The sequence below is a fragment of the Rhinolophus sinicus genome, chromosome 6 (assembly GCF_057876585.1).
Source record: "Rhinolophus sinicus isolate RSI-liver-muscle chromosome 6, RSI-T2T, whole genome shotgun sequence".
Taxonomy (NCBI): domain Eukaryota; kingdom Metazoa; phylum Chordata; class Mammalia; order Chiroptera; family Rhinolophidae; genus Rhinolophus; species Rhinolophus sinicus.
In genome coordinates, this window is record NC_142506.1 from 12,681,443 (window position 1) to 12,704,190 (window position 22,748).

The 22,748-nt window shown below is 47.6% G+C and overlaps 1 protein-coding gene and 1 long non-coding RNA gene across 3 annotated transcripts in view; one reads left to right on the forward strand and one right to left on the reverse strand.

The window, feature by feature from the left end:
• ZHX2 (zinc fingers and homeoboxes 2) overlaps positions 1 to 22,748 on the reverse strand; it is a 142,380-nt gene that overhangs the window by 32,493 nt on the left and 87,139 nt on the right. The gene's annotated exons all lie outside the window — the stretch shown is intronic.
• LOC141567816 (uncharacterized) lies at positions 10,637 to 17,510 on the forward strand. Its single transcript, XR_012490658.2, has 3 exons — positions 10,637 to 10,844; positions 11,579 to 11,724; positions 17,202 to 17,510. It is a non-coding gene; the product is annotated as an uncharacterized LOC141567816 (long non-coding RNA).

Here is a 22,748-nt window from a genome sequence, read left to right on the forward strand (position 1 = left end):
GTGATCCACCTCAAAAACAGACGATGGCACACCACTCCTTCCTCAACCCTGTAATGGCTTCTCAGCGCTCCTCAAATATTGTCCAAATTCCTCAGTGTCGTCATCAAAGCCCTGCTGATATTGCCTGGGTTTCTGATCCCCCCTCACCTGCACTGATTCTTTTGGAACCTGCTCTTCCCACACCCACTGCCAGGCCTCGTCCGTGCAGTTCTCTCTGCCTGGAATGGCTCTCCCTCCCAAATCTTCCTATTGAAGGCCAACTGAGCCTGTCTTTCAAATCGAGCTCAAACTTCTTCTCCCAAGGAATCTGTCCCAGTCCCTCTGCCAGAGTGTTTGCTCCCTCTCCTGCTCTCCAAGCACACAATGTGAAGTCTCCACAGGGTTCTATTAGAGTTACTTGTCCAGGTATCTCTCCCCTCCGTGGGTCAAGAGCTCATTCCGGGCAAGGACCTTGCCCTCTGCATCACTGTGTCTTTTACATCTCAGAGCACAGGGGCCTGCTCAGTAAGTGTTCGATCGACATTTACTGCACATCAGTCACACCCCATTACTTTATCCTCTATCCTGCACCTTTCCTTGGTGTCTAATGCAATTTGCAGAACACAGGCCCACTGAGAACCTCATTTGGCAATTATTTGACTTCAAGGGGACGACAAATTAGTATCCTCTCGTAACAGCTGACAGTAGAGGAAGTTATATAGTCTCACCTACATTTTTCTGAATAGCAGGATATTGCTGATTCAACTTCAAAGGAGGATCAGAGGTCTGTCAATACTCCTGTATTGTTAGCAGCAGAAGCAATCACAGCAGTAACTACTCAGAGGCCCTTAACTACCCAGCCACTTAGGTTCAACTCACAGGGTATGGGGCAGGTTGGGTCTTCTGCTCTCTCTGTCAAGGCCACTGGCTGTTCGTTCATTGGTTGACTGGTTTGTTCATTCATTCATTCAACAAAAAACGTACTGATGGCCTAACATATGACGGCACTATTTAGGGCACTGGGAATACTGCCCTCTGGAGTTTATATTTTGGACGCCTGGGTTATGGGGAGGGAGGGAGGGAGGGAGGGAGGGAGGGAGGGAGGGAGGGAGGGAGAGAGAGAGAGAGAGAGAGAGAGAGAGAGAGAGAGAGAGAGAGAGAGAGAAAGTGAGATGGCATGAGGTCAGGGTTTAGCCCAAGTCCATCTCTGCTCACCACTTGTTATGGGTTGAATTGTGTTCCCCCCCAAAAATATGATGAAGTCCTAACCTCTAGTACCTCAGAATGTGAGTGTATCTGGAAATAGGGTCTTTACAGAGGTAATCTACTTAAAATAAGGTTATTAGGATGGGCCCTAATCCAATAGGACTGGTGTCCTTATAAAATGAGGAAATTTGGAAGCAGAGACAGACTTGCACTAAGGAAGATGGCGTGAAGAGACACAGGGAGAAGACGGCCATCTACAAAAGCCAAGGAATGCCTCAGGCGACCAGAAGCTAGGAGAGAGGTATGGAAGAGATCCTTACCTAGATTCCTACTGAGGGAGCATGGCCCTGCCTGTCTTCGTTCAGACTTTTTGCCTCTAGAATTGAGACACAGTGAATTTCTCTTGTGTAAGCTCCCCAGTTTGTGCTTTGTTAGGGCAGCCCCAGGAAAAGAATACGCCACACAAAGCAGGGATATCTTCTTTCCAGGCGATTGTGGCCTGGAGAACCAGCCCGGCTGATTCTGCCAGTTTTGAAAATCTGGACTCACCTTTCATCAGGAAAGAGCAAAGTGACTTGGAAACGGAAATGCCTCACTTTAAGCAAACCTGATGTGTGAACACATAGCACTTACGCTCTAGAGAAATTGAGGGGTGGCTGTGTTACCGATAGGAACCTGTCAGAGAGTGTAGCATGGAGCTTTCACAATTCGGGGCCATTCCAGAATTCTAGTTTGCATAAAAATCTTCAAGCAGCCTTCTACCCTGAAAGGTGTGCTATCCAAACTCCACCTTCACCTGTGACCAGTGATGTCAGCCCTGCCTTTGGGTTCTGCTCTTAGGTTCCACCTTCAGCTTCTCAAACTTCCCTTCTAGGGCAAACAGGCAGGTAGATGTGGTGACGTTGTGGCAGATTAAAGATGGCCACACATTCTTTGATACTTTTCCCACTGATAGGTGGGGTACATGTCCCCATCCTTACCCCCCCTGAAAACCGGGCTGCCTTATGACTACTTTGGCGTGTAGAATGTGGTGAAAGTGACACTATTACAGACAGTTCTGGGCCAAGGCCTTCAGGAGGACATACAGTGTCTGCTTCCTTCCCCTTGGAGCTCTGGGCCGCCATGTAAGAAGTCTGACCGCCCTGAGGCTGCCACACTGTGAGGAAACCCAAGCTACCCACATGGAGAGAGAGAGATACTCAGCCAGCCCCCAGCTGCTCTAGTTCCGTCATGTTAAGTCACTCAACTGAGTTCCCCAGCCATCACGGAGTAGATGAGCCCAACTGCTACACTCTGCCTGAACTTCTCACTCACAGAATTGTGAGGTATAATCCATTTCTGTTTGAAATTCCTAAGTTGTGGGGTCATTTTTTTAAGCAGCAATAGTGAGCCAGAACAGACCCAAGATATCAACCAAGAGTGTGACTTCAAGACTGACAGGTAATCTTAATGCATGAAGGATGCTGAGGAAGGCTTGAGGTGGGGTCCATACCTGATGGGGCCACCTGGCTGGCTCTGTCAGCAGGATGACAGACACAAGCTCAACTGCCCCTACGCAGCCCATGGCCATGTGACTAGAAGGCAAGAGAATCAGTTTCTATCATAGGACACTGCTGTTAATAGATCTGTGCTGGCCACTGGGCCACGTGCTTCACGTATTATTGCTAAACTTCACAAAACCTTGAAAGCAGGTGTTTTACAAATATGGAAACTGAAGCTCAGAGGTGTGGGCTAACATGCTCAAGAACTAGAGCTAGTCCATGGCAGAGCTGGGGTTCAAGCCCAGGCTATGAGGCTTGGCTTTTGGAAGGAACTCATGGGGGTCAAAGTTGGGGTGACTTGACACAGGAAATGGCAGGGGGAGCGGGAACAGGAGGAAGGCCTTTAAAAGAAACAAACAAAATGGAGTTCAGTTATTCAAAGGTTCCCCTTGAACGGCTGCCATGTCATCCATGTGGCCAACATGGAATATTCCAGACACCAACCTAGATGCTCTGCAAAGAGTGTTCTGCAGGACTGAGAGACTGACGCCGTGTAAGCCCTAACGTCTGCTGATTTTGTAAGTGGATATATTTAGTGGTGGAACAGTTTTTCTTCCAGTTTCGTAACACTTAAAAAAAAAAATCCTGCTTGTCCTATTTTATTCCTTTCTTTCTTTTTTTCTTTCATAAACTCGCAAGTGACGTCGCCATTCTTTCCATAGCAACACACTAGGATCCTGACTCTGCTTTGCTGGGAGAAGTTCAAGCAGGACACGGGCAGAGGGAGAAGAAACTATGGGGTTGGGGTGGGGAAGAAACACTAAAACATCACCACTCAATATGAAGGCAGAAAAGACCTTGGCTGTTTTGGTACCGAGAGCTACAAGTGTCACCAGCTCCCGCTCCTATCCCACACGGAGGGGACGTGTTCTGCAGCCAGGGAGCAGATTCTGGAGACCCTTGTGGATTTGTTCCCAATGGGTCATGATGTTGACACTTGTGTTAGTCTTTCCGAAGTGCTCCCTTTCTTCAATTCTCTTTCAATCCTTCTGATGATGGTTGGGGGACAGCTTTAACTAGGTGACAACTTGTCTTCCATATTTTTCCTTACCATCCACTCATCTTTGCTTTTTAAAGGGAGGTGGATCCAGACATGTGGGGAAGGTTAGAGAGTGGAGGAAGGAATGGAAAACCAGCCCAAGTGCGGGTCCTTGAGGTCACATACACTGTCTCCTTTCCACCTCTCAATTGCCGTGGGGTGGACATTCTTATCTCTATTTCTAGGAGAAAACTCTGGATCTGAGCCCAAGAATCCAGAAGGTGCCGTGTGTAAGCAAGGGCTCTAAAGGCACCGAGCTGGAGACAAACATCGGTGTTGTTTGTTGTGGAGACAAACATCGGTGTTGTTTGTTGTGGTTTGGCATTGTCCGGTGTGCCTACGTGGCGCTCGGCCACTTTGGCCTGCAGGCAGAAAAGCCAGCACCTCCTCGTAAGGGGGACAAGCATTAACCAGATCCATTCTGCCCTGTTCTTTCCAACGTGACCTTCTATCTCTCATTTCTACTCTCTGAGAGGCTGCCGCTGCTGTAGCAAAGTGGAGAGCACGTGAGACGGAGAGTGCCTGGCAGTCATTAAAAAATAACACTTTGGAAGAAAGTAGAATGACATGGGAACATCCTCATATAATGATAAGTAAAAAAATGAAGTTACAACACGCCATATGATTCCATTTATCCTATGTCTGGAAAAGGCAAAATTAGAGAGAAAAGCCAGGGGTTACCAGGGGCTGGGGGTGGGGGCTGATGACGGGCACAAAAGAATTTTTGGAGTAATAGAATTGTTCTATATCTCGATTTTGATGGTGATCATTCAACTACATGGGTTTATCAAAAGTCACAGGAGTGTACCTGGTGGTGATGGCACTATCGCAAGGACTGTAAGAGTCACCTGCGGTAGCTCTGACACCCTGCTCGGGGCTGGGATAGCCGCCTCTGTCAGAACACTGAGACCGAGGGGGATGTGGCAGAGAGGGTCCTCCCCCACTAGTCCCACCTGCACCCCAGGTGGCTTTGGCTCTTTCACAAATTCTGATGCCATCAGCTGAGCTTGGGGGTGTTAGGGAGGAACTAGCTCCTTCTACAAGAAAATCGAGGGCTGTTAGGGAATAAAAGACATTAGACTCCAGCTCTATTCTTTCCTCTCCCATTCATTTTAAACTCTTTGAATGAGCCTTCTCCCTCAGTCTCCAATTCAGCTCCCCCATTCCTGAATTTAGCTCCCATCCTCTTCCCTCTCTATGAAAACTGTGATCCAAATACATGATTTCTTAAGGGCTACACTAAGCAATGTGCTAGGTTCTACTTCTGTCCCCAGGGTCTATTGCAACACCTGGCACACGTGGCTGCCTAATAAAAATGTTGGCTGAACCACTGAAATGACAAAGGCGGGTAGGATACAGTTTCTGACTTGGGAACCTGTAGTTCCTGTGTCTCAGGTTCCTCATCTGTGAAATGGGGATAATAATGGCACTTACTTCATATGATTGTGAGGATTAAATGTGTTTAATAAGAGGTACTTCGAATAGTGCCCGAGTCAAGGTAAGCTCTCAGGAGATGGCAGCCATTAGTTTTGTTATTACCACTTAGATGAGCCCAGACAAGACAGAGTGCCGAAAGTTATGAAAGGTAAAAGAAAACAAGAGGATTCAGAGAGCCTTCACAGCACAGACAGATGTGGTCTGTGGTACCTCTGACAGGTGTGTTGACAGGAACCCTAATGGCTTCCCTGGACAGAAACTGTGCTGTGATTGATTACTGATGTCTGTTCTGGGCAAGGAAAGTGGAATTGTGGTGTGTGTGCCTCCTCGGCCTATATTGTATTTGCTTTAGGATTCAGCCATGTCAGGGCACATCTGGAATTCTGGCAGGACAGGCCTGCCAACAAGTTTTTGAATTCTAAGGCTTACGGGGTTTTGGGGGAAGTAACGTATCTTTGGGGAAGGCACAGACCCTGACTGAAGGACATCATCTTAGACAGCAGAAGGCAATGCAGTTCTGACTGAGGCCGGTGCCCGGTCTTCATCAGAGCACCCTTTGGCCCAGATCCCAATGATCCATGTCTGAGTCCAAGAGAAGGGGACAAGTAAAACCTGACAGAGCTGTCTCAACAAAAATCTCTGCATGAAGCAGCATGGTGAGGGTGCCCTGGTGGAATGTAATGAGGGGGGACGGTTCTCCTCATTGCAACGGGAGGACACTGTGGGGACTTGGGCACTCTGGCAGAGCACGGTGTGGCTGCTGTGTGGCCTCCCAGGGGCCAGGACAGGAAACCCAACTCTGGTGCGTGCAGGTGGTGGTTTCATGGTGGCTCCTTAGAGTAAATACCCACAGTGTTCCCTGAGGACTCCCAGAAATAGTTAGAGGGCTGGAGATGATCCAGAGCTGGAGCCCCTACCCCAGTGGGTTGGGGACAAAGCCTTCGGCGTAGTGACTCAAAGGTAAGCCCAAGGCTGGGAGCCCTGAGAAACACACAGGTCATAGTTTTAATGCCATGTGGGGTTAGAGCTCCAAGTGCACAGGCGAGGGAGTTGCTAGCTGTCTGGCATGGCAGCAGGAAGCCTTCATAGAAACAAGAGTTGAGCCAGGTAAAGCTGTGGATGGGGATCTGGAAAAGGAAGGACACCCTGGACCGGAGAAGATGCATGAGCAGACGTACAGAGGCATGAAAGGGAATGCTGGGTCAGGGAATGGTGTGGATTTGGGGTGGGTGGAGGCCAGGAGACAAGTGGTGGGTGAGGGAGCCAGGACGGGCAGGGAGTGGGGAAGCCAGATGGGGAAGAGAATGCCTGCTAGGAGCAAGCACTCTGCTTTGTTCTATGGAGAGGGAAACTCCATAAGAAACAGGTAAAGTATAGGATGGATAGATAGAAGGAAGGAATTAGGATTTAGGAGAGGGCAGAGGCTCCCCTCCTTTCTTTGAGAGCAATATGGGAAGGAAACCCCGTTTGGTCTTTTAAAGGAAAGAAAACCAGAAAAGCAAGATCATGAACAGATACAGCAGAGAACGAAGGGTATTCGTGAACATATACACACAAAGCAAAAGGGTAAGAGATGTGTTATATTCTCAGCTCTGGGCCTCAGAAAAGTACCTCGAGGTTTAAAAGAAAAGAAAAAGAAAAAGAAAGGCTCCGAAGCCCCTCTCCACTGGATTGAGGTGGAAGGCACAAAGCAAAGGGATGATTAGAGTGTTCCCAGGATGCAATGCAACTTCCTGCAGGCACCCAGGGGGAAGGACCCCTCTTAACCTGGTCCTCGGTGCTCCCTTCCCAGCCTCCAAGGCTCAAAGGGACACGGCTGGAAGACGCACAGGCCAGGTCGCCCCGCCCAGCAGGGATGCAGCTGTGAATGAGCCTTCTTTCCTTGTTCTTGCCTTGTCGCCTGTCTTTGGAGCCTTGCTGAGAAGGAGAAAAATGGGGCCAAAGCTGAGATGAAAGTGTCTGTCATCTCATAAAAGAGCCAGGCGGATGCTCTGAAAGGCACAGAGGAGCCAACACCTGCCATTTGCACTTCAAGGTTTGAAATCCACTGAGGCAAGAGGACTGTCTGCCTTGCCCCACCAGTGCCCAGGCTCGGGCGAGCGATGGCCCTGGGGACCAGAGTCTGCTGGCCCTACACAGGGGCTATAGAAGGATGAGGAGGAGAGGAAGGCAAACTGCCGAAGCCCCGGGCCTGAAACCTGCATGTCAGAGGGCTGGTGACTTAAAAATCTATCATCTCCTCTCCTTGCTGGACAGGGGATTCATCGATCACTTTCTTTGGTCTTCAGACCATTGTGTGATGGGGAAAAGTACCCCCTGACCACAAACAGACATTTCCCTATTGTCATCACAAAATGAGACTCTACCAGAACTGAGAAAAGCATCGAGTCTGCTTCGGACGGGGCACGAATGCAGCCTTTGCTGCTTTTATTTGCTCTCCTGAGAAATTCTGTAACCCTGCTGGAACCCAAGGCCCAGACGGGGTCCGAAGAATCACTCATATCTGGGAGAAGAAAGGTTTTCTGGCAGAAATGTTTCACCCATATCTGGGAGAAGAAATGTAAAGCCAAGAGAGCAAAAGCAGAAAGAGACAGACGATTTTCCCAGTGAAATCCCCAAATGACCAGTACAGATCCTCTAACACATTTCTTACAATTGATTTTCTATTTCCCACAAATGATCTAGGAAGAGTATTCGGGGAAATCTCCAAGTTTGAAGAGAACACACCGTCCTTTTCGGTTGTGAAACACCAAGATGGTGGGCGAGATCACGGGAAGCGGAGCTGAGTGGGAAGACGAACTGCAGGATAAGTTTAGGGGTTATTCAGCCACGTGTGTGGAATGGTGGGCTCTCGGTTACCCGCTGTAATTATGGAAAGGCCTCCATGTGGAGAAGGGACTCAGGAGACCTGAATGCTACTTCTGGTCCCGTTCCTAAGGTGTCATTGCATTATCTGTAAGTCACAGACATTGGACGAGATGAGCTCTCTGTGTTCAGCTCCGCACCCTTCGGCTCTGAGATGCTAACAGCTTTTCTGAGAAAGGTGAAGGAGAAGCATGGCAGGCAGTCAGCAGGAATGGGTAAGGTGGGGGTGGGGCAGAAGATGCCCAGTCATGGCTGTAAGGAACCAGACGTGACACACCTAGCCTAGAGTTAGGTGTTGGAAAGGCAAAGAAGAAAGCAAGATGCTCCCTTTGGGGAATAACATATTTATCGCAGCAAGAATAATCTTAGAGAGACGTGCCACCCCAAAGAAGTTTGTCTGGGAATATCTGAATTACAAACTGAAAAACCCAAGAGAAGTGACGAAGCTCGGATAACAAAGCAATAGGGAGAAAACCAGTTCTCCAGGACTGAAGTATCTGAATTAACCTGTAAGATTTCTGAGTGAATTAAGATCCACTGTTATAAGAAATTAATTGCAAGTTTTAATCAGTTGGGGTTTTTTGGTAAGTGGCGAATCTTGGACGCAGTAAAATGCCAAGTGAAGGGCCTGAAAGGGCAGGTCTCAGAAACCAGGGGCAGGGTGAGCATTTCGCTCCAGCAGAAGCATATAATGAGCTTGAAAGTAGGCCAGGGCCGCACCAAGGACTGCAGGCGTGGCTGAGAAATAAACAGTGGGGCCCTTGGGCTTGTCAGGTGTCGGCAAATGCCATCTGCTGCCCACTCTGCCCCATTGTCTCCCCATTTCCCCATTTGTGATTATGGTGACCCTGGCTTGGGGGACTCAAGAGCTGTTAGTGTTCTGTTCCTTCTTAGTACATGCTGCCACCTTGGACCAGGCAGCCTTCCACAGGGCTGGCTGCCAGGACCAGGCAGCAGGATGAGAGCAGCAGCTCCCTGGTGCTGTTTGCTGGCTTGTCTGCTTCCTTCCATAATCTTCCCCGAGTACCTCCAAGGTGCCAAGGACTGTGCTAGGTGCTTGGAATAGAACAATGAACAATCTTTTCTCCCTGGGTCCGGGGAGGAGGCAGATAAGAACACAGACAGAGATGAGACAATAGATTGAGTGCTGTGAATGGAGGGAGGATACTATAGACAACCAGAGAACAGAGTGTGTGGGGTCTGTGATGTGGAGGTCAGGGAAGGCTTGCTCCAGGAGCCAGCTGAGCTCATTAAGGCCATAGGTATAGGATGGGTTCACCATAGACTTGGCAGAGCTTGCCGGGCTCTACGCACACAATCCCTTCCCTTCTATCAATAATGGACAGTGTCACAAAACCCTCCTTTTGTCATAAGAGGGAAACAGGTTAGAAGGTGACTGGCTCAGGGAAGAGCCATGAGTGATTGTAACACATGCTCTGTTAGTGAGCAAGTCCAAGCCAGAAAGACACCACATTCAAGCTCCACTGCTGATGCTGCTCAGACTGTTCAGTTACTCCCCTGTATTCCCTGAGTTTCGGGATGCTCAAAACAGAGCCCCTCAGCCTTTGCTGTTTGCCTGTTCCTGTCATGAGGGGCAGTGGTTAGGCTCTGGAGATGGGCAGAAGTGGGTTCAAATCTGGGTTCCTGCCACGCAAACTCTTGTGTCTGAAGGCTCAATGCAGCCTTATTCATGATGATCAAAAAGTGGAAATGCCTGTCAACTGATGGAGAGATAAATGAAACATGGTTACCCACACAATGAGATCTCACCTGGCAAAAGAGGAATACTGGCATGCTACAACACGTACCAGCCTTGACAACATTACGCTAAGTGAAATAAACCAGTCACAAAAGACCACATACTGAATGATTCCGTTCATATGACATGTCCAGAATAGGCAGATGTACAGAGACAGAAAGGAGATAAGAGGTTGCCTAGCGCTGGGGGAGAAGGGGATTGGAGGGAATTGGGAAGTGACTACAAATGGGACCATGGTTTCTTTCTGAGATGATGGGACATGTTCTAAAATTGCACAACTCTGTAAATATATTAAAAACCACTGAATGGTACACTTCGAAGGATGAATTATATGGCACATGAATATATCTCAATAAAGCCGTGATATTAAAAACAAATCTGGGCTCCCACCTCTTCTTGGTTCCCTCTAGACTGTAAGGTTCACAAGGGCAAGGACCCCTTTGTTTTGCCCACCATTGTCTTCGGAGGACCTGGCACAGAGTAGGTGCTTTCATATTTACTAATGAATATGTGGCCTTGGGCAAGCCCACAGGCTCTTTAAGCCTCAGTTTCTGCATCTGCACAATGAGTTAAGGATGCCTTCCGTAAAGGGCTGCTGACAATTAGGAGACAAGGCACTGGAGGCCCTTGGCAGTCTGAGGCACACAGTAGGGCCGATTAAAGGGTAGTCCCTGGATTTGCAGCTCAGTGCTATTGACCAGGCTCTGCAAAGGGGAGATTAGCTCCCTCCACCCCACCTCCCATCACATGTCCATTCTTAGCACGCAGTGACCACATGGTCACACAGAGCAGCCTGCATGATGCCATGAGTCGGCCATTAGAAGCCGCTGTGGAAGGTCAGGCTGACAGGCTCCCCAGTGCTGACAGCCCAGACCAGCAGGGGGGCTGGTGCATGCATGCGTCAGGCTGTATTTTCTGTTCCTGTCTGACAGCCTCTGTCAGACTGTGTCTGTCACTGCCTGCAGGTCCGATGCCAGCTCCGAGGCCATGCTGTGTGCTAGCAGTACACACTGAAAAGGTACAGTGTTTTCAAAACAGCTGTGTGGGTGTCTGAAGGTTCTGACCTCTGGAAGCCATGCCACTATTCCTATAAACTCATCTTGCAAAAACCGTGAAAGGGATCTTCCAGGCCACCAGATACTTAGAACTCCAAGCCTATCTCTTTGTCATGTTCAAATGGGGGGTGGGTGGGGGCAGAACCTCAGTGGGGTTCAGTGGGGGGGACAAACTCTGCTGGGGGTCCTGGTGGGCAGTCTTTTCATGGAGAAGCCCTCTATGTGGCGAGAGCAGGGGGAGGAGAGAAGAGGAAAGAGGGGGTGTGGGGGTGAGGGTTGGAGGTGGGGTGGGGGAGGGGTGTGTGTGTGGTGTGTGACTGCAAGGGACAGGGAGGGGTTGAGGAGATGGTGAGGCTGGCCTGCTGGTGCCCTCTAACTCAGTCCACCCACACTTCTACTCCCCACCACCCACGCTTCATCTTGGCAAGCCCCTTTCCTCCTCTGGGCACCATCGGGGAAAGGGGGCAGTTTAAAGCTGGCAGAGACCCTACCAAGCAACCCAACAGTTGACTGCAAGGGGCTGACTCACTAGTTTTCAGCCATTTTTGACTGAAACTCACAGTGAGATATACATTTTATGTGGCAATCCTGTGTGTGTGTAAACCTACGTATAAAAACAAAGTGAACCAAATAATACCCTCACTATGCAGGGTGTATTCTAATACCTTCTATTGTTTTCTGTTTCATTTCCGCAAAGCTTCCTGTCATGACCTGCCAGCAGGGACGTGCAACCAATACCGTGGCCAGGGCCCAGGCTCAGAAGGGGGTCCTATGCTTCGGCTATAATGTTCTGTAGTCACCGTCTCGAAATTCTAGATCATTTTATCTGTGAATTTTTATTTGGTAAGTCAAGTTGGATGGGACGCAGGGTTCCACTTCCCGGGTTGTGGGCCACTCACTTCCTGCCCCCACCCAGCAAGGGCTGCTGTCCCCCCACCCACCAACTCAGGGTACTGGGCACTGGCTCAGAATGGGTCATGGTCAGATGCGTGCCCAGGGTCCCCAAGAGGGTCTGCACTCTCCCAGGGATATCTGCATGCCTGAGGGAGCATGACATTAAATGGTGAATAAGAAACACTATGACAGGTTGAGAGACTGCAGAAGAAAGGGAAACGCTTTTCCCTGCTTTTCAAACAAGGGGCCCTGCATTTGCATCTCACCCTGGGACCCACACATCACGTAGCTGGCCCTGCCTAGTGGACCAAGTTCACAACTCCCTAATGAATTGTGACTGGCAGTTTGAAAAATCCTGCACTAGGCAGCAGAACGTTGCAGCTGACCAAAATGCAAGCTTTCATCAGACGGACTGAAGTTGAAAGCCCAGCACCACTATGAATTGGCTGTGCGCCTTTGGGCAAGCCACTGAACCCAATCAACATTGGTGTCCTCATTAGCAAAACCAGCATAACGACAGGACCTACCTTTATAGTTGGGGTGGATGCTGACGTAGATAAGGCAAGATGCCAAGGGTAGGGCCCTGAATTTAAGGAAGAAAGCAGCTAGTATCACTAGATCCCTCTGGTCTTTGGCCGGCCTCTGATTTTTCCCACTTTGACTTACTTCTCTGAAGAGGGGATTCGTATGCTGAGTTTTGAGGAGCAAGCAGCAGTTTACCAGGTGAACAGAAGGGGGAGGAGGATTTCTGGGCCTAGAGGCTGCAGAGCAGAGGCTGGGTTGTGTAGTGTGTAAGGGGAGTGGGAGCTGACCAGTTTTGAGAGGGTGCACTTCTGGGGGGCGGGAGGTGAGCTTCTGGGAGAGCAGTGGGGCTGAGGGGGGCGAGGGGAGTGGAATCCAGGCAACCTGACTTACCTGGTAGCCAGGGAAGGCAGGGAGGGTTCTATGCAGGTGAAAAGGCATGACGCTTTCAAGGATCACCCTGGCTAAGGGTGGGAGATGGACAGGTGAGGGTAAAACTGGAAGTGCCGAAGAGGTCAGGTGTCAGATTCAAGGTCCTGCATGGGTCACACGAGTGACAATGGGGATGGAAAGCTGAGGTTGACGATGACCCAGGAGGTTGGAGTGAGCACGGGAGGTGAGTGTGAGTGTCACCGGGGCCACCTTCCAGGTTTCTACCCTGAGTAAGTAGAAACAAGAGCAAGAACAGGTCTGGGGGAGGCAGGAGCAGGATTATGTGGTCTGGGCTCTGGAGGCGAGTGTATCAGAATAATGTGTGTTTAGTTTATTTTTAGAAACTACCAGGAATGCAAAGTCTATAAGTCAACTGAAGAGCAATGACTATTCACAAAGTTGTCCCACCCACCCCGTCACCCCCACTTTTTTTTTAACCAAACCTAACTCCTTTCAGCTACTATGCTCAAATCAGATAAACTTTAAGCCACAGTACAAGTGAGTTCTAACCCTCATTGGTTCAGCTTTATTGATTACTAGAATCAGGTGGAAGAAATTTAGAACAAGTTAGAACTAAGTGGCATCTATGGAAGAGAGGAAATCACTAAGGAAACTTGTAAAGGTGATTGATCCCTAGCCCTGGGGCAAGGCAAGTGTCCAGCTGCCAACGGAGTTCAGGTAAACTCAGATCAGACCAGGAACTAAACATCTACTTTGGAAAACAATGCCAACAACTGCCTTCTTTTCTGGAAGGGCCAAGCTTTACCTGTGCTTTCTCATTTCATAGTTATTATCCTAGCCACAGCCATTCACTGGCAAGCAGTTTTAAGTATTCTGAAAACTTAATTTTGGAGCCAAAGTCTACGATGCCTGAAAGCTGGGTAGGTGAGGGAAACAGGTAACTTCCTACAGTTTTAGGCCAGGGGAAAGGGAAGATGGTGATAACCAGGGTTTTCCATACAGACGGCACTTTACAGTTTACACAATGCTCCCACAGTGGCCCTCTTATTTGTGTTTACAATAGTCCTGCAAGATAGAGGGTAAGGTTTGTCGTCCCAATTTCACCCACGTGGAACTCATGGCCCACTGTGAACTAAATTATCGGATCAGAGGGCAAGTATATAGGCAGGTCTGTCTTTTGCAGCTGTCCTTCTGTTGTACTACCATCCACGGTGAACCCCTTAACTATCTCGAGATCATATATCGGGGGTGCCAAAGAAATGTATACAAGTGGACACTTTGGTCAGTGTTGCTCAAGCAGTAGTTCGCCATGATCAGAAGTGTCTGGACGTTGATGGTAACCACTTTGAGCACCTCTTGTCATTGCAGAAGTCACACGTGACTTGTATTCACCTTTTGTTATCGGTATATATTGAGTATTATTACAATTTTAATAGCTTTTTCCTTTCTTAAAATGTGTATACATTTTTTTGGAAATGTATTTGGGAAATGCAGCAACAGGTATTAGAATTAGTTTGGTTTAGATAACACACACACACACACACACACACACACACACACACTTCTGTAGTACCTGTCACACACCTTTCTCTGGGCTCTATGTGAGGGGTGGGATAAAGACGCTACCACTGCTACCACTTCTGGGTACTTAAGATCGAGGCACTTTATACATCTTTGATTTCTAGATGGAAAAATGTCTTCCAACCTTTGCTCAGTGGCTCTGGGCATCCAAACCAAGGCTGGAGCTGGACTGACTTCATGCTGATTGGGTACCTTCCATGCAGCTGTACCAGTTTCATTTCTCCAACACTTCTGGGAAGTTTCCCATTTTGAGGAAACTGAGGCTCAGAGCTGTGAAGTTGATGATTGACCCCTGAGATGGGGTAGGCCTTCAGGCTTTCTGTCCTCCTTAAGTTGAAACCATTTACATTTTTCAATCTCACACGCAACATATGGAATTTATGAAAACCTAAATGATACGGGAGCACTTAAAAGGACCTCCCACCTTTGCTTCTCTATTTCCATTCCCCAGAAGGAACTGCTTCTAACAGTCTAATGTATAATCCGTTTCCCGTGCACAAACACACCCACACATGGAGCTTATTTTTCACAGAAGGACTGCACTAGATGCATTATTCAGTGACTTGTGTTATTCAGTCAGCCACATATAGTGGTGATACCACATCCTCACATAAGGAGTAATCCTTTAATCCTTACTTATCCTCTTGGGCAGATCTCATTGTCTGAATGAAGCATAAACCACTCCCCTATTGATGGACTCTTGGTTGTCTCCAATTTCTCATTAATTCTGCACCAAACATAATTGTAAGTGTGACAGATCCTTGAGATATAAGCTCTCAATAAACATCAGGTAATTTTCAGCCTCCTTATATAGCTTGGATTAACTGATGGCCTCCGTTCAGTTCCTATTGCAATTTAGTGCTCATTTCAAAGAGATGAATTAACTATGCTTCAGTCTCCTGACCTTTAGGAAAACTGGTGATTTTCTTGGCCCAGAGGTTATAGTTACCTAACCCAAAACGGAAGTTGGGTTTAGATAGAGAGTAGTATCAGTTCAAAACTTTTCCCAGATTTTCTGACTCATTCCCTAACTGAGGCTGTCTTGCAGGAAACTCATTAGAGTTGTGTTTTAGGTTTCTAAGAGAAGCTGTGGAATTTTTGCCCAATGTAAAGAAGGAAGGAAGCCCGACAGCCTAACATTTCTGCTCTAGTCCAATTCATTTTATTCTACTAATTCCAACACCAAGAAGTTGAGCATATAAACTGCAAATTGTGTTCCCAGACCACTTTTTGCCCTGGATAGGGACCACGTTATCCCTCTCTTCCGTCTCATAGCATCCTTGAGATTCAGACTGTCTTCCTTTTTCAAAACTGACTCTGCTTTGCTTTTTGTGGTCCTTTTCCTTCAGGATGGGCAGCAAAGTAGAAAACAGTTGTGTATTCTTCCTTCCTTCCTGACATTCCCAAATTCCTTCTTTCAGCATTTTCTGTCTGTCTAGAGAACTTACTCTAGCCACTCTTTTAGGGTAGGTCTGCTGGCAACAAATTCTCTTAGTTTTCCTTTATCTGAGAATGCCTTGATTCCCCTTTCGTTTCTGAATGCGGGAGCACGTGTGTGCATGTGTGTGCATGTGTGTGTGTGTGTTGTGTGTGTTTTGCTGGATATAGGATTCTGGGTTGCCAGTTCTTTTGGGGCAGTTGCCTGACTCCTTTTAATAGACCTAAGCCCCTTGAGGAAGAGGACTCCATCTTACTCATTTTTGTATTCTCACCACTTACTGTAACACCCAACAGAATGGAAGCCTGTATCACATATTGGATCAGCAGAACTTGCCTGGAAGGGCAGACCACTAGTCACGTCACCTGTCCCAGGTACATTCTGATTCCACGCAGTCCCTTGAATTAGCAGGTGATCTAAAGTAGGTTTTTGCCAGGCTACTCATTATGTTTCACACACAGAATAGAAATTCAAGGACCACAGAGCTCTCAATAATTTCTGCCGGAGCATATTTTTCACATCTGGGGACCTGAGTTTTCACATCCCTCAGTCCTAGCAGTGGAAAGTTAGCAAATCCCTTCTTGCCACATCTCCTGAATCCAGCCATGACTTGAAAGGTTAATCAAAGTGGAATGAAGTTACTAATTTAGCCCCGGGATTCTCAACGGTAGATGGTTTTGTCCCTTTTGGGGACATCTGGCAAAGTCCGAAGACATTTTTGGTTGCCGCAATAGCGGGGATGTAGGATGTGCTACTAGCATCCAGTGGGTCGAGGCCAGGAGTGCTGCTACGCACCCTACAATGCAAGGGTAATCCATCACAACAAAGAATCAGCCAGCCCAAAATGTCAATAGTGCTGAGGATGAGAAATTCTGATTAGCCCAGCAGCCCCCAAATGTGCATGTGTAAGTGGTTTCAAAGAAGAAACATTGCTTAACAATTAAATTAGGTTTTATGAGATTTTTATTCCCAGAGAGCAGACCTAGATCACTGGGGGGAAAATGAAAGTGAGCATTCCGTGCGTAAGTAGAACCATCTTTATTTGGGAGCTCTTCTGAGGCAGTGCTTTGAGAAGTAAGGTCTTAGGACCTCGTACCATAAACCCACCTGGAAAGCTTATTCAAATGCAAACTCCATAGCCTCACCTCAAACCCACTGAGTTAGACTCTCTTGGGGAGAGTCTGAGAGATCTCCATTTTAGGGCATTTGTATAGATCATTAATTATGAACACAAAATGGACTCTCATAATTCTGATAGCTGTGTCAGTCCCAAAGTGACAGTCATGCCAGAGCATCCCGTGAAAGGCATACCCAGTGAATGCCCTAACCAGATAACTCCAGATGCAGGGTGGAGTGTGACCATCTGGACGGCTTTATCAGGCTGCGGATGGGGGCACCACACCCAGTGTCAAGCATAAAACCAGAGCTCTCTGACAGCTCATTGTTCAGGCTTCAACTGCTGAGCTGACAGCCACATCTGCACTTCTCCCAGATGGAGCACTTGAAGCTTTGCCTCCTGACCGTCTCACCAGCCCTACCCGATGCCCGATGCTACACACCCCAGCGCCATAGGGACACTCGCTGAACACCAGACTCGCTCTCTCATCTTTGTTACGTAAGACTCTGTTCGCCTGGCCTAATCCTATTATTGCAAACCTGTGTGACCTTCTTGTGTGAAACTGCTCGACTATCGGAGACTATCCTCTGGCCAGAGCCTTGGTTAATGCCCGTGGTAAACGGAATCAGTAGGACTAGATCCATGGCTTTATTCTAATAAAGTCTGACATTGTGGACAGAGAAACGTGTGTGAGACTGCTTCTTTGACAGCCACGTCCCACTCACGACAGGCAGCCAAGGTGATTCAGACACACACTGATAGTTTTCATCAATTCTTCCAGAAGTAGGGAAGATAAATTGGGGGGGATGGGAGTGGAGGAGGAACGCGGGTGGACAGACCACATGCTTGGTGTTTTTTAAAGAAGTTAAGTAAATATGCTCACATTCTAGCATGGTTCCTCCAGCTTCAGTCATTGATTCTCGTACTGCATTGTTGTGAGTTACGTTCTAGACAAATACCCCCTGTACTATTCTTTTCTTAATAATTGAAAAAAAAATCATTGTGTAAATTCTAGCATCATTCCAAGCAATAATACCTATCACAGGTTTGGGCAGCAGCTAGTTATATATTTTTTCCAATACTAAGGATAAACACATAACTACAAAAATAAACAATATTTGCCCATGCCACTTATGAGCCTTTGAAACCAACCACCTTGAACCCAGCGCTAGGACAAAATGAAGGACCGACGTATTTTGAGCATCACTGAGTCTCAAAAATTGGAACCCACAAGTGTGAGGAGCCCCCTAAAGCAGTTTCCATGATCATCCTGCTTCCAGAGACCCTGCTTTTTAGGTTTGGTGGGGGTAGACAGAGGCAGAAACATGCTACATTGAAGGCTACAAAAAATTTCATGTCTCTGCTAAAAACCAGAATAAGCATCTGTGGTTTACATGTCCCTTCACATCCTTTCCCCCAAAGCCTAAACTTGACATACTGTTAGTTTTAACTGCACACAGCCCACCTTGTTACAAATGCAGTGAATAAAGCAATAGCACTATGTGAGTGCGCCTGTATTAGCTGACACACTTTATTTTTGTCTTTCCCTCCAATTTGCATTAAGCCACCTGCATAATTTCCACCTCAGGTGAAACCGCTCTGCATCAGCTGTTTCCTACTTGAAATACATTGATTTTCCATGTAAGTCAGAAGATTGGGAAGTGGAGAGGAAGGTGTGATTGTGCAACTGGGTTAACAGGAGTTTAAGACATACCATTTTCAGACACAGGCAAGACAAGTGCAGCAAAAAGTCCTCCCCTTACTCCCCAGAATTCCTTTTTTACGGTAAATACAGGAGACTCAAGGTGGTGTCTCTGTGTGAGGAAACTGGAACTCACAGAGAGGGGAAGTGACTTGTCCAAGGTGACACAGTTATGAAGTTATTGAGCATAGCATGAGTATAAATACATACCCTTTTCCTACAGCCTCACAGGGCCTGTTATTTAAGAAGCTTCTCTCTTTGTACAATTGGAAACCATGCCCATTTAGCTCTAACTGGACAGACAATACAGGGTAGGAGCTTCTTCTGTTAAGAAGCATTTATGGAGCGCCTACTTCTACAAATCAAGCAGGTTCCAAGTATTGAGGACAAAAGTCCTGCTCTTCTCCAGCAGGAGTAGGGAAGAAAAGCAGTGAAAATATCTGTCTGGGAGAGGCAATGCTCTCAGGGCTGTGGGCGAGGGGCTGTAGGGTGGTGAGAAGGTCTATGTAGGACTCACAGGGGGCTGCTGCTCTGGGGAGGGAGAACAAATTACAAGATATGCTGCAGCCCTTGGGAACATTGGGATTCCATCAGGGTATGGATGAGGACCCAGGCTCATGGTGGCCAGTTTGCTGTTTGGGATCCAGTAAAGATTCAGGATAGGTTTGCTGAATGGATGGATGCTCTATGGCTGTTGACTGAACCCTTAATCCTGGACACCCAAGACTTTCGTGAAATTGTGAAGAGATCCAGAGAGTGAATACTGGACAAGTCCGTGCAAACCCACCGCAGCAACTGGCAGAACCAGGCTGAGAGCAGGTTCTGCGGAGCTGGGCCAGGAGCCCAAAGGTGCAGAGGGGAGGAGCAGACTGGGGCGGCCTGCCTGGGCACATATCCCGGCATGGCCACTTTCCAGCGGAGTGACCTTGGTGGGTGACTTAGCTTCTCTGTGCCTCAGTTTCCTTATCTGTGAAATGGTTATAATGGTACGTGTCTTGTGAAGCTTTAAGGAATGAATGCAGGTAAGGGCTCAGAACAATGCGTGGCACATAGAGAATGCTACATACGTCATGGCTGTTATCATTTTCCTGTCAGTGGGACACACTGGGATCGCTGGGTTCTATTTGGACAAGAAGCGAAACAAACAAAACAAATGCTACAATGTGAAGCTTGTGATGCTTGAGGGTGGGGAGGAAAAAAAAATGCAGAAGCAGGTCAACTAGGCTTAGTTCTGCCTCTGACCTTGGAATTCATACTTGCAAACGTCATTCTTTGTTTTTCTTCAAAAAAAAACAGAGTTGAATATGTGTACCTGTTCGTCAGTTTTTAGATCCTTTTCGGAAAGTGAATCGTTAATAACATCACCCCCCACCCCACCCCCAATCAGGATGAACAGCAGCAATTTTTCACTGATGGCTAACACCACCTTCATTACCATCCCTGAGGCTTTTTCTACAGTTTTCTCATTCCTAATACTTTTCCCCCCAGGGGTATACCAGAATGAATAAGAGCTTGGCAATGAAAAAGTCCCCTGCTCGATAACTTCATAGCTGTGTCATCTTGGGCAAGTCACTTCACTGCTCTGAGTTTCAATTCCTCATCTGTGAGATGGGGTTTCTGGTAAAAACTGGTGCTAATGTAGATAGCACCTAGCCAAGGTTTGCTTGGCGATGCTGAGTGAATGGTGGCTGATTTTCACAGTGTGGACAAATTAGGGAGTACCAAATATGCCCAGTTCCTTTGGACGACCTGAAATATGTCATTTACTTGAAGACGACTGGTGGCCATAATTTCTCATGAATTTGGGATTCCCGGCTGAGCAAGAGTGCTGGAGGCCTCCAACAAGCCACAGTGGGCCCTATGTTACCCGGGCCACCACATCTGGCAAGAAGAACCAAGCCGTCTTGACACACTGATTGGGGACACCCCTGTCCCTGCATCCAGACTGCTCCTTCTCTTGGCCCACACTGCCAGCTGCTTGGTTTTACAGAGTTGACCTGGGATTGAGAAAAGAGGCTTCACCACTGACCAGCTTACAGAAAACAACAAACTTAGTTCATTGTCAGAAAAAACAAAAATCACTCCGTGTATGAGGCAACATCCTGGGCCCTGAACCAGGCTTCACTTTCCCATTCTTTTAACAATCTGCTTCACTACATGACAATGACACTGCTCCATTAAATCTCCAAACGCCACATTAAAAAAAACAAACAAACAGACAGAACAAAATATTCCCCGTCTGAAGGATATAAACTCAAAACCAAATAGTGGGACACGATGTTTTCCAGAAACAATTAGACTTGATTTTCAGACTAAGAAATGTGATCATCAGTGATGTCTTAGACTTTCAGGGTTTTGTCAAGTTCTTTAAGAAAAGAACAAAGAAAGCTACGGTGCCGGAAGGCATTGAGTGATGGTGGCTACTCTTATCCCTGGAAGATGGTCACTTAATTCTCGTAACAATCCTTTGAGGTAGGTAGGTACCATTATTATTCCCATTTAATAGGTGACAAACTTGAGGCACAGAGAGGTGACTAACTTGCTGAAGGTCACACAGCTAATAAGTGGGGAGCTGGAATTTTAACCTTGGTCATAACCACTAGGCAGTACTGCCTTTCATGATCTAGAAGAGACTCCAGCACCCTGCACCAGGAGGAGCTGAGGCTCCCAAGGAAACCAGGCCTATCAGGGTGCCAAGAAATAACTCCTACTAGCTCAGGACACCATGGCTTTTAAAGTGTGTTCCCATATCCTGGTTGTTTGAAAGTCCATGTAAACTTAGGTGTTATACTTATCCCCATTTCACAGCCATGGAAACTGAGGCTCACAGGGGTTCAACCACCTCTGAGGTCACACCCATTATCTCCTAATTCCCAGGCACTGTTTTCTGCTTGATGCTGTGTAATTGAGTCTAAACAAAACTGGGGAAGGGTAGGGGGAAGCTTCAGACGTTGACAAAGCTCTCTCCTTACCCAGGACCATGCTCAGACCCAGGGAGGCCAAGAGGCAGCAGAGTAGGGACTGGTTTCAGAGCCAGATAGGTGGCTATGTGACCTTGGCCACATAGCTTCCTGTCTCTGAGCCTTGGTGTCTTGGTCTATAAAAGGGCGCCTGCTATGGTGCCTCATACAGAGCATGTCCTCAAGAGATGCTTGCATGGCACTGTGTGGAATGAGTAACCGTCTCCACTTAGTCACGGACAAAAAATTCAGAGGCATTTTTCTGTCCGTTCCAGAAGATCTCAGTACGGCCTCTTAATTCTCATATTGTTTTTCAATCACCAGAATTGATTTCCTTCATCCCTCTCCCCAGGGTCATTGCCAAGGAACTGTATTAAATTGCAATTAATGTTGACATGTGTCCCTCTCCCTCTTGTGCTCTCCCTTTTGTTAAAGGGGGCACACAGGTGGTGGCAAATTGAAGAGCCAATACTAATCAGATTGCAGGGGAGGTGTGAGGACGGAGGAGGGCATTTGCAATTAAATTAGGTGGAGAAATGTGCTTTCTGAGGAAAGGGACACCAAGGGGACGACGCCTGCTGCAGGGGAGCTGGCTTCTCTTCAGAGGCACCGAAGCAGACAGCCGAGAAGAGGGTGTGGCCGCTGGGAGTGTTACAGCATAATTGGCTTTACATGGCTCAAGTTTAGCAATTTCTATAAGCCCCTTTACAGTTGGAATTCTAAACAAATCTGTGCGCTCTCACCCTGTAGCATTTTTCCTGCTCTTTCTTTTGTTTCACTGTGGTCCTCACTAGTAACAAGACTTCTTAAGTCAGGGATATGGACCAGATAGTGTCATACCTACTATGTTTGGGATGCTATGTTGCTATTACAGGGGATCGAGGGGGGGGATGTCCCTGCCCTGTAGGCACCCACAGTCTAGGAACCAGGCAATTTCCATGTGGTGTGACAAATGCTGACCAAGATAAGTGTAGCGAACGATCACATTCTGCAGTTTGACCATCAGAACCATTTCTTTAAAATCTCCTGTCGGATCCCCAGGAGAACCCCAGTCCTCCCACCTGCCAAGCCAGACTCTTCCCAAAGAATAAGCTTTAGCAAGAGTTTCAATCAGCTCACTCTTAATTTTTTTTCTCTCCTGCAATCAGGGATTCATCAGCCCGCAATTTATTAGGACTACTATTATTGTCAGTAAGAGCACAGCTGGGCACTCAGGGTCCTGGCCAGAGCTCTCTGCAGACAGGAGGAGGCTGATAGCAA